General features: G+C 46.0%; 3 non-coding genes across 3 annotated transcripts; 2 read left to right on the forward strand and 1 right to left on the reverse strand.

The window, feature by feature from the left end:
• The first annotated feature begins 6,986 nt into the window (after positions 1 to 6,986).
• TRNAT-UGU (transfer RNA threonine (anticodon UGU)) lies at positions 6,987 to 7,059 on the forward strand. The gene has a single exon. It is a non-coding gene; the product is annotated as a tRNA-Thr (tRNA).
• Positions 7,060 to 7,392: 333 nt separating this feature from the next.
• Positions 7,393 to 7,463, forward strand: TRNAG-CCC (transfer RNA glycine (anticodon CCC)). Its single transcript has one exon. It is a non-coding gene; the product is annotated as a tRNA-Gly (tRNA).
• A 7,563-nt stretch (positions 7,464 to 15,026) lies between these two features.
• Positions 15,027 to 15,097, reverse strand: TRNAG-CCC (transfer RNA glycine (anticodon CCC)). Its single transcript has one exon. It is a non-coding gene; the product is annotated as a tRNA-Gly (tRNA).

Raw genomic sequence — 15,097 nt, forward strand, 5'->3', positions numbered from 1 at the left:
GGGTTGTGAGTAGGTGGACCCTCTGGACCACCGCAGGAGATGTTACTAGCTGACACCTGGGACCGGAGTCTAAGTGGCACCTGGCCTTCACCAGAGCCCACCACAAAGCAAGATGGTCTTGCTGTGGCAGGATACCATCAGGTCATTCCACAGGTGCGACTAGCCCGCGGTGGTAGCCAAGGTAGCGATGCAGAAGACAGAAGGACTCGCGTCAGGAACCTGGAGCTGGCACACCCTGGCACACGGAACAGAAACACAGGAACACGGAGGAACACTGGTAACGCTAGAGACACAGGAAAATGGAGGAACGCTGGAGACACAGGAACACGGAGGAAGGGTGGAGACACAGGAGCACCGAGGAACAGTGGTAACGCTGGAGACACAGTAACACCGAGGAACACTGGTAACGCTGGAGACACAGTAACACCGAGGAAGACTGGTAACGCTGGAGACACAGGAACACTGAGGAACACTGGTAACGCTGGAGACACAGGAACACAGAGGAACACTGGTAACGCTAGAGACACAGGAAAATGGAGGAACGCTGGAGACACAGGAACACGGAGAAAGGCTGGAGACACAGGAGCACCGAGGAACAGTGGTAACTCTGGAGACACAGTAGCACCGAGGAACACTGGTAACGCTGGAGAAACAGGAACACCGAGGAACACTGGTAACGCTAGAGACACAGGAACACAGAGGAACACTGGTAACGCTGGAGACACAGGAACACAGAGGAACACTGGTAACTCTGGAGACACAGTAACACCGAGGAACACTGGTAACGCTGGAGAAACAGGAACACCAAGGAACACTGGTAACGCTAGAGACACAGGAACACAGAGGAACACTGGTAACGCTGAAGACACAGGAACACGGAGGGCTTTATCTTCACAGGAATGGCTTGAAGTTCCGGCAAGGGTCATAGGAAGGGGCAGGAACTTATGGCAGGCCAGTGCCAATTATCGGGCGAGAGCCAGAGAGACCGCCACTGGAACCAGGGGAGGTAAGTTCCACCGGGCTCCGGGGGCACACGCAGGGACACAGGGAAGGAGCACCCTGCAGGAGCATTCCACAGGTGCGACTAGCCTGCGGTGGTAGCCAAGGTAGCGATGCAGAAGACAGAAGGACTCGCGTCAGGAACCTGGAGCTGGCACACCCTGGCACACGGAACAGAAACACAGGAACACGGAGGAACACTGGTAACGCTAGAGACACAGGAAAATGGAGGAGCGCTGGAGACACAGGAACACGGAGAAAGGCTGGAGACACAGGAGCACCGAGGAACAGTGGTAACGCTGGAGACACAGTAACACCGAGGAACACTGGTAACGCTGGAGACACAGTAACACCGAGGAACACTGGTAACGCTGGAGACACAGGAACACCGAGGAACACTGGTAACGCTAGAGACACAGGAACACCGAGGAACACTGGTAACGCTAGAGACACAGGAACACAGAGGAACACTGGTAACGCTGGAGACACAGGAACACCGAGGAACACTGGTAACGCTGGAGACACAGGAACACAGAGGAACACTGGTAACGCTGGAGACACAGGAACACAGAGGAACACTGGTAACGCTGGAGACACAGGAACACAGAGGAACACTGGTAACTCTGGAGACACAGTAACACAGAGGAACACTGGTAACTCTGGAGACACAGTAACACAGAGGAACACTGGTAACTCTGGAGACACAGTAACACAGAGGAACACTGGTAACTCTGGAGACACAGTAACACAGAGGAACACTGGTAACGCTAGAGACACAAGAACACAGAGGAACATTGGTAACGCTGGAGACACAGGAACACGGAGGGCTTTCTCTTCACAGGAATGGCTTGAAGATCCGGCAAGGGTCATAGGAAGGGGCAGGAACTTATGGCAGGCCAGTGCCAATTATCGGGCGAGAGACAGAGAGACCGCCGCTGGAACCAGGGGAGGTAAGTTCCACCGGGCTCCGGGGGCACACGCAGGGACACAGGGAAGGAGCACCCTGCAGCTGCCTATAGACATTGCTGCCCTTATGTAGGCTACAAAATTTAATTTTACTGTTTTTTTTATGAAAATATTTTCCAGTGATAGTTGATTGTTAGTATCCCCTATTGTTGAAAACATATTGGGGCACATTTACTTACCTGGTCCGGAGGAGATCCCAAAAGTGCATTGTCTGACGCGGATCAAGAAGATTGTGCGCCCCATATCCTGCATTATCCGCTTCCCCGCTCAGGTCCGCCGGAGTTCAGCTTCTTATTCCTGGTGCATGTAAGTGCTTGGCTTGCGACACAATTTTTATGTTAAATCCCGCGGTTTGTCTGAATCCGTCGGATCGCCTGACGGCCCGCCCCTTGCTTTGTGTCGCGATTGCAACAAAATCCGATTATGTGTGACACAATCGCCTACTAAATACCTGTCCCAGTGGCGCTATCCCCGAGAACGTCGGAAAAACTGTCGGAAATGCGGCCGCAGGACCCTTAGTAAATAACTTCTTGGGGCATGGACGAGTAGAAAAGTATCAATTATGTAATTGATTTTTGACTTACTTTTCTTGGTGTTCACTGTATAACCTAATAAACATCTTATTTTTATTACATGGGTCAGTACGATGACGTGGATACCAGACCTAGATATTTTTTCTTACTTTTTACCAAATTTCTCAAAATAAAACCTAACCCCTAAGGCGGTGCGTTGGGGGGTTGGCATTACGATCGTGGGGGAGAGAAACCCAGCAGGCAGTTTAAGCGCCGTAGTTGCGCTCACTCCAACCGCGTCTACACTGGGGTTTCAGCTGTTAGTTACAGCTGACACCCCGTGTTTTTGATGCCTGCTCAGCTCCGTTTATGAACTGAGCCGCCATCAGTTTTATGTCCGTTATATCGGACGCTGAGTGTTAATGCCAAGCGCTCAGCGTCCGGTATATCAGAAGCAGAGCGCCAAGAGGTTACTTACAACCAGTAGTGCTGTCTCTGCCCCCATTGCATGATGCTGCCCCCTATGTGTCACTGCTGGGATTGTATATGGCAGGGGATGAGCAGCGCCTGGTTTTCTCCACCACTTAGAATTAACACCAAAAAGTTCAGTCTTCATCTCAGACCAGAGAATCTTATTTCTCATAGTCTGGGTCCTTCAGGTGTTTTGTACACTGTATGTGGCTTTCATATGTCTTGCACTGAGAAGAGGCTTCCAGCAACAGCCTTGGCCATAAAGCCTCGATTGGTGGAGGCTGCAGTGATAGCTGACTTTGTGGAACTCTATCTAATGCATCTCTGGAGGTCAGCTACTATGATCTTGGGGTTCTTCTTTATCTCTCTCATCAAGGCTCTTCTCCTATGATTGCTTAGTTTGGCTAGACAGCCCGGTCGAGGAAGAGTTGTGGTTGTCTCAAACTTCTTCCATGTTAGGATTATGAAGGCCACTGTGCTTATATGAACCTTGATTGTTGCAGAAATTCTTTGGTAACCTTGGCCAGTTCTGTGAATTGCCACAATTCTGTCTCTGAGCTCCTTGTGCAGTTCCTTAGACCTCATGATTCACATGTGCTCTGACATGCACTGTGAGGTCTGAGATCTGATATGGACAGTGTGCCTTTCCTAATCAAGTCCAATCTGCTTAATTAAACACAGCTGGACTCTAATGAAGGAGTAGAACCATTTCAAGAAGGATCAGAAGGAAACGGACAGCATTTGAATGTCACAGCAAAGGGTCTGAATACTTATGGCCATGTAATATTTGAGTTTTTCTTCTATAAATTAACAAAAATACCTACATTTCAGATTTTTTTCTGTCAAGATGGGGGAAGAGTGTACATTATTGAGCACATTAGTATATTAATGAGAACTTTTTTTTAATCTTAACAATTGGCTTCAATGAAAGAAAGAGTGAAAAATTTAAAGGAGTCTGAATACTTTTTGTAGCCACTGTATTACTATTACCTCACATATTTCCTCGCACATATTGCAGTGAATATTACTTCACATATTACCTCACGTACATTTGCGTTGTGTTTAGAAACGCAATCCCAACACAACGGGGCTTATTTACTAAGGGTCCCGTGGCCGCATTTCTGTTGGGTTTCCCGGTTTTTCTGGAATCGCGCTGGGGATTTTGTCGTTTTGTGTCGCAATTGTGCCGGCTTTCACGCGAATTGGGGTCAAGCCGATGGATTCGGACTACGCGCGGGATTTTAAAAAAATTAAATTTGTGTCGCAAGCCATGCACTTACATACACCGGGAGGAAGATGGTGAACTCCGGCGGACCTGATCGGGGAAGCGACACATTCAGGAAATCGGGCGCATGATCTTCATGAATCATGGAAGATGGGTATTCCGGCGGACAACGCACAGCGGGGATCGCAAAGGGACCCAACATATGAATGCAGCATGAACCTCAACAATTAGCTTTTCCCAGATGCCTTCAGAGCTGGAGAACTGAAATCTTCCATACAAACCCTAAAATTCGGATCTTCCGGCGATTCACTAAGGTCGTGCGCCCGATGTCCACCAGGTGTCGCTGCTGCGCCGAGGTTCGTTGGAGTTCACCATCCTATTCCTGGTGCATGTGAGTGATTGATTTTGCGACACAATTATTTTTTTTAATTCCACGTTTTTTCCAAATCCGTCGTATTTTCCGACGGCCACGCCCCCTGATTTCTGTCGCGTGCATGCCGATGCCGATGATTGCGTGCGCCAAAAACCCGGGGCAATTCGGCGCAAATTGTTAATTTTCGGGAAACCCGAAGAAAAATAGCGATTCGGGCCCTTAGTAAATGACCCCCAATATCTTATAAAAACGTAGAAAAAAAGCATTACAATATCAATGTCATCACGTTTATTATTTGACACCAACAAATGAGCTTGCATTACAGCATGTCTTCCATACAAACCCAAAAATTCAGCTCCTTAGTGCACATGTCCGTTTTCCAAATGGGCAGGATTTATTTGGAGAGAAAAACTATATCCCTGCTGAGGTCATCTGTGTTTTCCATGATGACTTCCCCATTCCTCGCCGACTGTGATGAAGTCATGTTTGTTGTGCATGTGACACCTTCTATGGCCAGTGATAGGGCCAGTTGTTGCACGACTAATGAATGTGACATCATCTTAGTTCTAAATTCCAGTCTGGACCTGGGGGAGGCTGTAGATGTTGTTTATCTGGACTTTTCCAAGCCATTGGATACAGTGCTGCATGAAAGGTTGGCACATAAAATGAGACTGCTGGGGCACGGGGAAAATCTGTGTATTTGGCTTAGTGATAGAAAACAGAGGGTCGTCATTAATGGCGCATTCCCAGATTGGGTTGATGTTACCAGTGGAGGCCACACGGGTCAGTGTTGGAGCCACTTCTTTTTAATATCTTAGCTGGGGGAATATAATATCAGGAAAGCAGATGGGGGGATATAATATTAGGGGAGCAGATGGGGGGATATAATATTAGGGGAGCAGATGGGGGGATATATTATCAGGGGAGCAGCTGGGGGGATATAATATTAGGGGAGCAGCTGGGGGGATATAATATTAGGGGAGCAGCTGGGGGGATATAATATCAGGGGAGCAGCTGGGGGGATATAATATTAGGGGAGCAGCTGGGGGGATATAATATCAGGGAAGCAGAAGGGGGGATATAATATTAGGGGAGCAGCTGGGGGATATAATATCAGGGAAGCAGATGGGGGGATATAATATCAGGGAAGCAGAAGGGGGGGATAATATCAGGGAAGCAGATGGGGGGATATAATATTAGGGGAGCAGCTGGGGGGATATAATATCAGGGGAGCAGCTGGGGGGATATAATATTAGGGGAGCAGCTGGGGGGATATAATATCAGGGAAGCAGAAGGGGGGATATAATATTAGGGGAGCAGCTGGGGGATATAATATCAGGGAAGCAGATGGGGGGATATAATATCAGGGAAGCAGAAGGGGGGGATAATATCAGGGAAGCAGATGGGGGGATATAATATTAGGGGAGCAGCTGGGGGGATATAATATCAGGGGAGCAGCTGGGGGGATATAATATTAGGGGAGCAGCTGGGGGGATATAATATCAGGGAAGCAGAAGGGGGGATATAATATTAGGGGAGCAGCTGGGGGATATAATATCAGGGAAGCAGATGGGGGGATATAATATCAGGGAAGCAGAAGGGGGGGATAATATCAGGGAAGCAGATGGGGGGATATAATATTAGGGGAGCAGCTGGGGGGATATAATATCAGGGGAGCAGCTGGGGGGATATAATATTAGGGGAGCAGCTGGGGGATATAATATCAGAGAAGCAGCTGGGGGATATAATATCAGGGGAGCAGCTGGGGGATATAATATCAGGGAAGCAGATGGGGGGATATAATATCAGGGAAGCAGAAGGGGGGGATAATATCAGGGAAGCAGATGGGGGGATATTATATTAGGGGAGCAGCTGGGGGGGGGGGTGAGGTATATAATTTGATGGCATTAACATTTTTTAGCTGCCACCCCTTTTGTCCTGGGCGCCAGGACAGAGCCCGATATAGCCCGCATCAGAGGTTTGTCTGTTTGAAGTGTGCATAAAATAATAATTTCCCTAATGTCTCAGCTATATATAGCGGGGGGATAAATGGCGCTTATTTTCCACTATTAATAACGGGAGGTTTAATGTAACCTGCCACAGAAGTGGGGTCATATGTCATCGCTGGGGTCAGGGGTCACTGCTGGAGGTCAGCACATATTACACATAGACTTGGAGACTCTGCAATGTGACATCTAAATGTTTTATATTTTACACTTTCTTTTTAAAAAAAAAATGGGGCACATGTGTAATTCCTGCGAATTCCTCGGTCTCCTGTACCTGGACGGTCTCTGCTTGGCATGGAATCAGCTCCGGTGAACGCAATGTCCACATAGTATCAGCACTACACGCAGCTCATACCCTTCTCTCGGCAGCAGGGGGCGCACGTCCCTCACTGCGCATGACACATACCGAAAAATCAGCCTGCTGCCTAGCGCAGGGCTCCATAGCTCAGGGGTTAGAGCACTGGTCTTGTAAACCAGGGGTCGCGAGTTCAAATCTCGCTGGGGCCTGGCTGAAATCTTTTTTTTATTTTACTTTTACAATTTTGTTTTTTAATTGAATATTGTGTTATGTAATTTTTTTTTTTTTTTTAATCGGAAATGTTTTCCTGCAGATATGTTTTTTCCTGTAGATATGTAGATCCACGTCACAGCATTGATGGTAAGTAAGAATACTCTATAGGGATTCTATACTGATTATTACTGGAAATGTTACTGAATAGTCAGCTGCACTTTCATTCACTCTGTCCATTAGTTATATTCACGTAAAGGGAGTTCGGGCTGAGTTCGGCTGCATGTGACCTCATGTATATCACATACCAGATACAAGAACATCAACAGTGAGCGCTAGTAGTGTAGGGGTATCATGCAAGATTCCCATTCTTGCGACCCGGGTTCGAGTCCCGGCTAGCGCAGAAACTTTTTATTTTTTTTTTTATTCATTTCATTTTATCATTTTTTTTAACATTTTATTGTAAAATACATTAATAAAGTAAAATAAATATAAATATATATTTTTATAAATATACAATATAGAGCATAATGGATAGAAACACCAAGGGCATCAAGTCTATGGAGAGATGTTACATGTATCAATATCTAATTCATTCCAAATGTGCTGATTGTAACCTCAGCTTGGGGTCCCCCATCACGTTACAGAGGGGTTTCACGCCTTACAACCATGAAAAAATGTCGCCATCATGTTTTCGTTTCCAGTCTGTGCTGTCATTCATTAGTTGCTAAATTTTAATTAACCCCCTACAGGACTTTATCCTCGTTCTGCATGTTTTTCCGAAATCCATAATCTTTTTATATTCTTCTGCCCACGATGCTGTCTGAGTGTCACTGCGGGACCTTTGATGTAGTAGGAAAGGTCCTGCCAGGTTGATCTAATAATAAATCATATTATTAACCCCTCGGCCGCCGAAGCCCCTTTTCACCTTCCTGACCCCGCCCATTTTATCATATCTGCCCTGCGTGACTATAAGTGGTTATAACTCTGGAAGCTTTCACATATCCGAGTGATTTTTAAATGGTTTTCTCGTGACACTTTGTACTTTACGTTAGTTGAAAACTTTTGGTGGTGTGTTTTTTGTTTTATGAAAAAAAAACCCTGATATTTGGTGAAAATTTGGAAAATTTTTCGAAATTCAAAATACTTTTTTCACACACAGTCATAACAGCAAAAAAACTTAATAACTAACATTAAAGAGGACCTGTCACCTAAAATTTCGGCACTAGGCACTGATTACTAAAGTAAGCCGCTCCTAGTGCTTTATCAAACGCCGCAGTGTTAGAGTGATAGCGTTACCAGAAACCTCCTACCATCTAACACTCGCAAAGCGGTCCGATGTATTCATGAGGGGGTGGGGTTGGGCCGTGGTTAGGGGCGGTGACTGCCGCATGACGTGCGGTCTATGGAGCGAGCGGGGCTATCCTGGGAAGAGGCAGAGCCTCGGACCGCCCCCTCATGAATATATCAGACCGCTTTGCAAGCGGTCCGATGATTACACTGTACCCCGCCGCAGTGTTAGATAGCATTACCAGAGGTTTTCTTTAGTAAGCAGCTCCTAGTGCCGAAATTTTAGGTTACAGGTCCTCTTTAACAGAATGGTGGTCATTTACTAAGGGGCCGATTCGCGTTTTCCCAACGTGTTACCTGAATATTTCCGATTTGCACTGATTTTCCCTGAATTGCCCCTGGTTTTTGGTGCACGCGATCGGATTGTGGTGCATCGCTGCTGGCATGCACGTGACGGAAATCGGGGGGCGTGGCCGATCGAAAACCTGACGAATTCGGAGAAACTGACGCATTTAAAAAAAAAAAGTGTCGCTGGACACGTTCTTACCTGCACCAGGAATAGGATCATGAACTCCGGCGGACCTCGGCGGACTTCTGCGCAGCAGCGACACCTGGTGGACGGCGGAGGAACTGCCTTAGTGAATCCTGGCCGGACCTGAATCCAGCGCAGAGAACGCGCCGCTGGATCGCGAATGGACCGGGTAAGTAAATCTGCCCCATTTTCTGCTTTATGTGGACTTGGTTTTTTATGCAACTTCTCATTTTTGTAAAATGTTAGGCCCCTTCTACACTCGGAACGTGTGCTGCCAGCATCTCCCGGCCCGAACGCTACAATCTGGAACTGCACTAACAAGCTGAGTTCAGTTCCAATTTACAGCAGGAGACCCGGGCAGCATGCGCTGTGAGTTCCTTATGGAACTTTGAACGTTAGGTACGATTTTTCACATTTTCATAAAAAAAACACAAAATCTTGCTACTGCTCAGGTTTCAAGTCACTTTAAGAGACCTAAATAAAAGTAAAACTCCATAAATGACCCCATTATACAAACTACACCCCTCAACGTATGTAAAAAACTTTTACGAAGTTTGTTAACCCTTTAATTCTTTTACAGGGGTTAAAAAAAAATTGTGTGCAATTATGAAATTTACATTTTTTTGGGCTAAATGAATGTGTTTTTCATAAAATGTACAAATTCTCAGTGGATAAAATACCAAAACACTCCGCCAAGTTTGATCACCAATTTCTAATGAGTATACCAACCCCCTGGCCGTGACCCCTCATAAAGGAAAATAGCACCCAAATGTCCAAAACACGACTTTTAGACTATTTTACTTAAAAAATGGAATAAAAAGTGATCAAAATGTTGCACAGACCTCAAAATGGTAGAAATGAAAACGTCGGCTCATTTTGCAAAAAATGACACCTCCCCCAGCTCCGTGCACCGAAGTATAAAGCACTGGTGTTATTTGGAGCACACTGTCGTAAAAACTGAGCCCACAAAAACGTGACGCAAACAAGTTTGGAACTTTTTTTCCTGCTTCCCAGTACATGGCATGGCATAATAAATAATATCACTGAGTAGTAAATTTGTTACGCACAAAATAAGCCCTCACACAGCTCTGTACACGGAAAAATTAAAAAGTTATAGATTTTTGAAGCTAAAAATAAGTTAAAAAAAACCTGCGTCCTTAAGGGGGAATTCTCCTCTTGGCATTCATATTCAATTTAATAAATCTGCCATATATAAACATTTTTTAATTAGATGTTATTAAGAAAACAATTACCTGTGTAATTTATCATAAATGTAGTCATTTGGTCCCTTAGAAACAAGATTGTGTCCTTGGATACGACCACCTCTGCTGAAGGGATTGTATAAAGAAACAAAAGGTTTTTGTATATAAAATGTCCGGGAGCTATTGCATAACACCACAGCCGTCGTGAGATAATGATAGCTGAATCCAGGTGGTCAGGCAGGACTCAATAACGCATGTCTGGCCACCGCTGCTAGAGTGTGGGGTGGTCGTATCCAAGGAAGCTATCTCGTTTCTAAGGGACAACATGGCTACAATTATGAGAATTTATCTTCACACAGGAACATTTTTTTTATTAACATCCAATTGAAGAAATGTTTACATATGGCAAATGAATTAAATTAAATGTGAATGTCCAGATGGGAAAACCCCTTTAAGGAGTTAAAAGACAAGGCTCTCCAATGACATATATTGCTGCGCCATATAGAGTTATAGTAAAGAAGTGAGACACATCTACCATAGTTAAAACTGATAGTAATGTCCTTTAAGCCCCGTTTTACACCACCATATATGTCACCCATATGTTTGCTGTATGTACGGCATCTTACATACGGCAGCCATAGGAGTACATTGTGCACACACTGTACGTGTCACCGTATCGTGCTATAGTTGATAAAAGATGGAGCATGCTTTATATTTGGCCTCCCTGTAGAGAGGGGAGGGGTGAGGAGCCATCACCCCTCCACCTCTCCAGCTGAGTGTATGGGGGCTAGACGCCTAAAATGCTGATACCATTGAATAGATCAGCCATGACTATAAACAGGGCCGGCGCCAGCTCTTAGCTTTTCCGGGCAAGTGCTGGGGCCGTGAGCTGCAGGGGGGGCCCACATAAGGCTGTAGATAAGGAATCCATTGGGGGGTGAGGGGCTTCACTTTTTAGGATGATAAACTATGGGAATATTTTCATTAACTGGAGACTTTTTAAGTTTCTGAATTTTTTTATTCCGCCACATGAGTTCACTGCAAAGGGGCCCACTGAGGCTCTGTCACCCTGAAACCTGGAGCCGACCCTGACTGTGAATAAGCGGTGGAGAAACCGTTACGCTGCCATAGCATACGGCTTTGTATCGTAATTGATTTCTACCACTAAAACAGAAAATATGGATAAGCAGGTCCATAATATTAAGGGTTTATCCAGTTCGGACAACCTTTGCGAAAAAGTTTGTGTTCGGTGACTTGACCTTGAACACGAACCACATTGAAGTCAATAGGGACCTAAATTTCAACAGAAAAAAATAGGTTGTAAAATGGGGTTTGTCGAACTGTATAAATTACATAAGACCCTTCTGCTCCCACCTTTACGTATACTACATATATACACTCACCGGCCACTTTATTAGGTACACCTGTCCAACTGCTCGTTAACACTTCATTTCTAATCAGCCAATCACATGGCGGCAACTCAGTGCATTTAGGCATGTAGACATGGTCAAGACAATCTCCTGCAGTTCAAACCGAGCATCAGTATGGGGAAGAAAGGTGATTTGAGGCCAGTGAGCGGCAGTTCTGTGGGCGGAAATACCTTGTTGATGCCAGAGGTCAGAGGAGAATGGGCAGACTGGTTCGAGCTGATAGAAAGGCAACAGTGACTCAAATCGCCACCCGTTACAACCAAGGTAGGCAGAAGAGCATCTCTGAACGCACAGTACGTCCAACTTTGAGGCAGATGGGCTACAGCAGCAGAAGACCACACCGGGTGCCACTCCTTTCAGCTAAGAACAGGAAACTGAGGCTACAATTTGCACAAGCTCATCGATATTGGACAGTAGAAGATTGGAAAAACGTTGCCTGGTCTGATGAGTCTCGATTTCTGCTGCGACATTCGGATGGTAGGGTCAGAATTTAGCGTCAACAACATGAAAGCATGGATCCATCCTGCCTTGTATCAACGGTTCAGGCTGGTGGTGGTGGTGTCATGGTGTGGGGAATATTTTCTTGGCACTCTTTGGGCCCCTTGGTACAACGCCACAGCCTACCTGAGTATTGTTGCTGCCCATGTCCATCCCTTTATGAGCACAATGTACCCTGTAACATCTGATGGCTACTTTCAGCAGGATAATGCGCCATGTCATAAAGCTGGAATCATCTCAGACTGGTTTCTTGAACATGACAATGAGGTCACTGGACTCAAATGGCCTCCACAGTCACCAGATCTCAATCCAATAGAGCATCTTTGGGATGTGGTGGAACGGGAGATTCGCATCATGAATGTGCAGCCGACAAATCTGCGGCAACTGTGTGATGCCATCATGTCAATATGGAGCAAAATCTCTGAGGAGCTTCCAGCACCTTGTTGTATCTATGCCACGAAGAATTGAGGCTGTTCTGAAGGCAAAAGGGGGTCCAACCCGTTACTAGCATGGTGGACCTAATAAAGTGCCGGTGAGTATATATGTATGGCTGCCTTTCCGACTACTTTTTAGAATACAGGGTGTGTTCCGGGAACTTTTATGGAAAAAGGCACAGACAAGAATTAAGACTGAGACATTTGTGTCTTGGCTGATGACGGGTCAATACGCCTTTTGCAACCAACTAACCTCTTAGGGCTAATTCTGGGACAATGTCTTGAGGTTGAGATATTTTTATGTCCATGATTTTAGGTTCTTGAGATTTAAGAAGGACACATCCTCACCTTTTGCTGTCTTGTGTTGGACAAGGTTTTCTATTGGATTGCTGCTGCTGGTGGCGGCTACCCTTCTCAGTAGACGGGTGAAGGAAGTTGCTCATTAAGGAATTATTTAAGCTGCTGTTGATAGAACTGCTACTGCTCCTACCCCCCCAGCTCCCCACAGCAGCCGTGGTAGTAGTACGTGAGCGATGACTGCCAGGAATCCCCCAGTCAGACCTGACAGAGGATGGACAATGGCGCACGTAGACAACTGTGTGCACAGTATTTCTCTAAAGTATGCCAGTTGTTCCTCCCTCTCTGCATTTTTGACCGGTAGCAAGGGTCCAAGAGGGCGGAGAGCCAAAACTCATCCCTATGCTGGATGTCAACTATTCGGCTGTCACTAGTTAGGCAAAGCAGCATGCTGCGGGCCATCTGTGCAAGTGACTCTGAGGGACTCCCGGCCTCCATATCTACTGTATACTGCCACAGTGCTTTAGGGTCATCTGCCTCGTCTTCTACCTCCTCCGGATGCTCCTGCTCCTCCTCTCTTGTCACCTGAGTGGAAAAACCACTGATTTCCGCAGACTCTGCTTGTGCTCCAATGTCCTCCTCCTCCTCCAGTTCAGCCCCCACCGGACTCACACTGCTGCCACCCTGCTGACTCACGGCCACAGTAGTGACTTGCTGCCTGCTCCACAAGCTGACACTCTCTTCGCCTGACAATGGTGAATCCCCTGCTACACCCGGCTCCCAAGTGCAATCGGCTACATCATCGTCAATTTGCGTTTCCCGGTCACTGCTACTCTCCTCACCGATGTCAATATGCACAGCCTGCCTACTGCAGGAAGCAGCGGAAGTCTGCCCCACCTCTTCATGCCAAGCAGCTGCTGACTGTCCTCAAACACTTCATCCTCGCTGAATAGGGGCGCTGAGCCCAGACCACCTAGTAGCTCTCTGGCTGCAGGAAAGGAACAGGACAGAGCCTGGTTGAGGACAGGTGAGGCCCACTGACCTGCTACTGGGCCATGCCAACTAATTGTTGTATCTGAGGAACCCACGGACTCTTGGCTGGGGTTGTCAGATGTTATATTTGAGGAATTGGATGACCTAGTCAACCATTCAACAACTTTTGGGTTGTTGATCAACACACTGCCACTAGATGACAACGGCAGTTCTGGCCTCACAGAATCACCCCTACTACTAGTACTATTACTGTGCTGCGACCTCTGCCTGCTCGACCTGCCACCTTTCTGTCTGAGATGGTAGTTTATAAACTACGTGGATTTGACATGTTAATCTGGCTCTAAACTATAGCCGCAAACAGGTATGGCAATTTGCGTTATACAGACACCCCACAACTGACACTTTGTAATTTCAGCGAAAATCTCTGTATAAACTATGTGGATTTCACACGTAAATCTGGCTGTATAGCCCCAAACAGGTATGGCAATTTGCGTTATACAGTTGCAGATTCTCAAGGTTTGACAATAAGGATCCAAGCAGGCCGCTCAGTTGTAGGTTTATTACTGTGATGTTCACAGGGTGACAGCAGGGTGGAAACTGTTACACAGAGACTTAGGACACAGCACAATGTTACAATGTTACAATGGTCTTATATCACACCAGTTGTTACCTTCACATCACATCACCTGTTCACCTCCCCCGACCATTGTCTGCAGCTGTGTTCATGGCTCCTTGACTCTATTATCATATCAATGGAAGTCTCTGGGAGACTCCTCACAAATGGCTGGAATGTGGATTCCAGAAACATCCCTGAACCGGATGTACCAGAATATTCCACTATAACTCTCTCTCCTACACCCACAACGAAGATCACTGTATAAACTATGTGGATTTGACACGTAAATCTGGCTGTAAACTATAGGCCCAAAAAGGTATTGCACAGTCAGTGATTGACCTGGTTTAGTAGAGATGTTTTATGTATTGTTAAGCAAAATCCATGTATGTATCATAATGAGTGTGAAAGTGGACAATTACCTCTTCTACATTTATTGCTATTACTCTGGGATTTAGTTTCAATTTCATATCACAAAACCTAATCATACAAGGAATATGCCTGACCCACTAAGCCAAATAGATTTTTTTACCTGTTTGGTAGCAAATTGCCTTGTAAATTAAATTTTTTTGGCATTCAATTGTCGTCTTATAATTAACAATTCTTACAGACAATTATTATTAGTAGCTACAATTTAGTATTTAGCTACAATTTTCATAGAATAAAACACAACAGGCTGCGCTAGCCGGGACTCGAACCCGGGTCACAAGAATGGGAATCTTGCATGATGCCCCTACACTACTAGCGC

Source organism: Engystomops pustulosus, chromosome 11, assembly GCF_040894005.1.
Source record: "Engystomops pustulosus chromosome 11, aEngPut4.maternal, whole genome shotgun sequence".
Classification (NCBI taxonomy): Eukaryota; Metazoa; Chordata; class Amphibia; order Anura; family Leptodactylidae; genus Engystomops; species Engystomops pustulosus.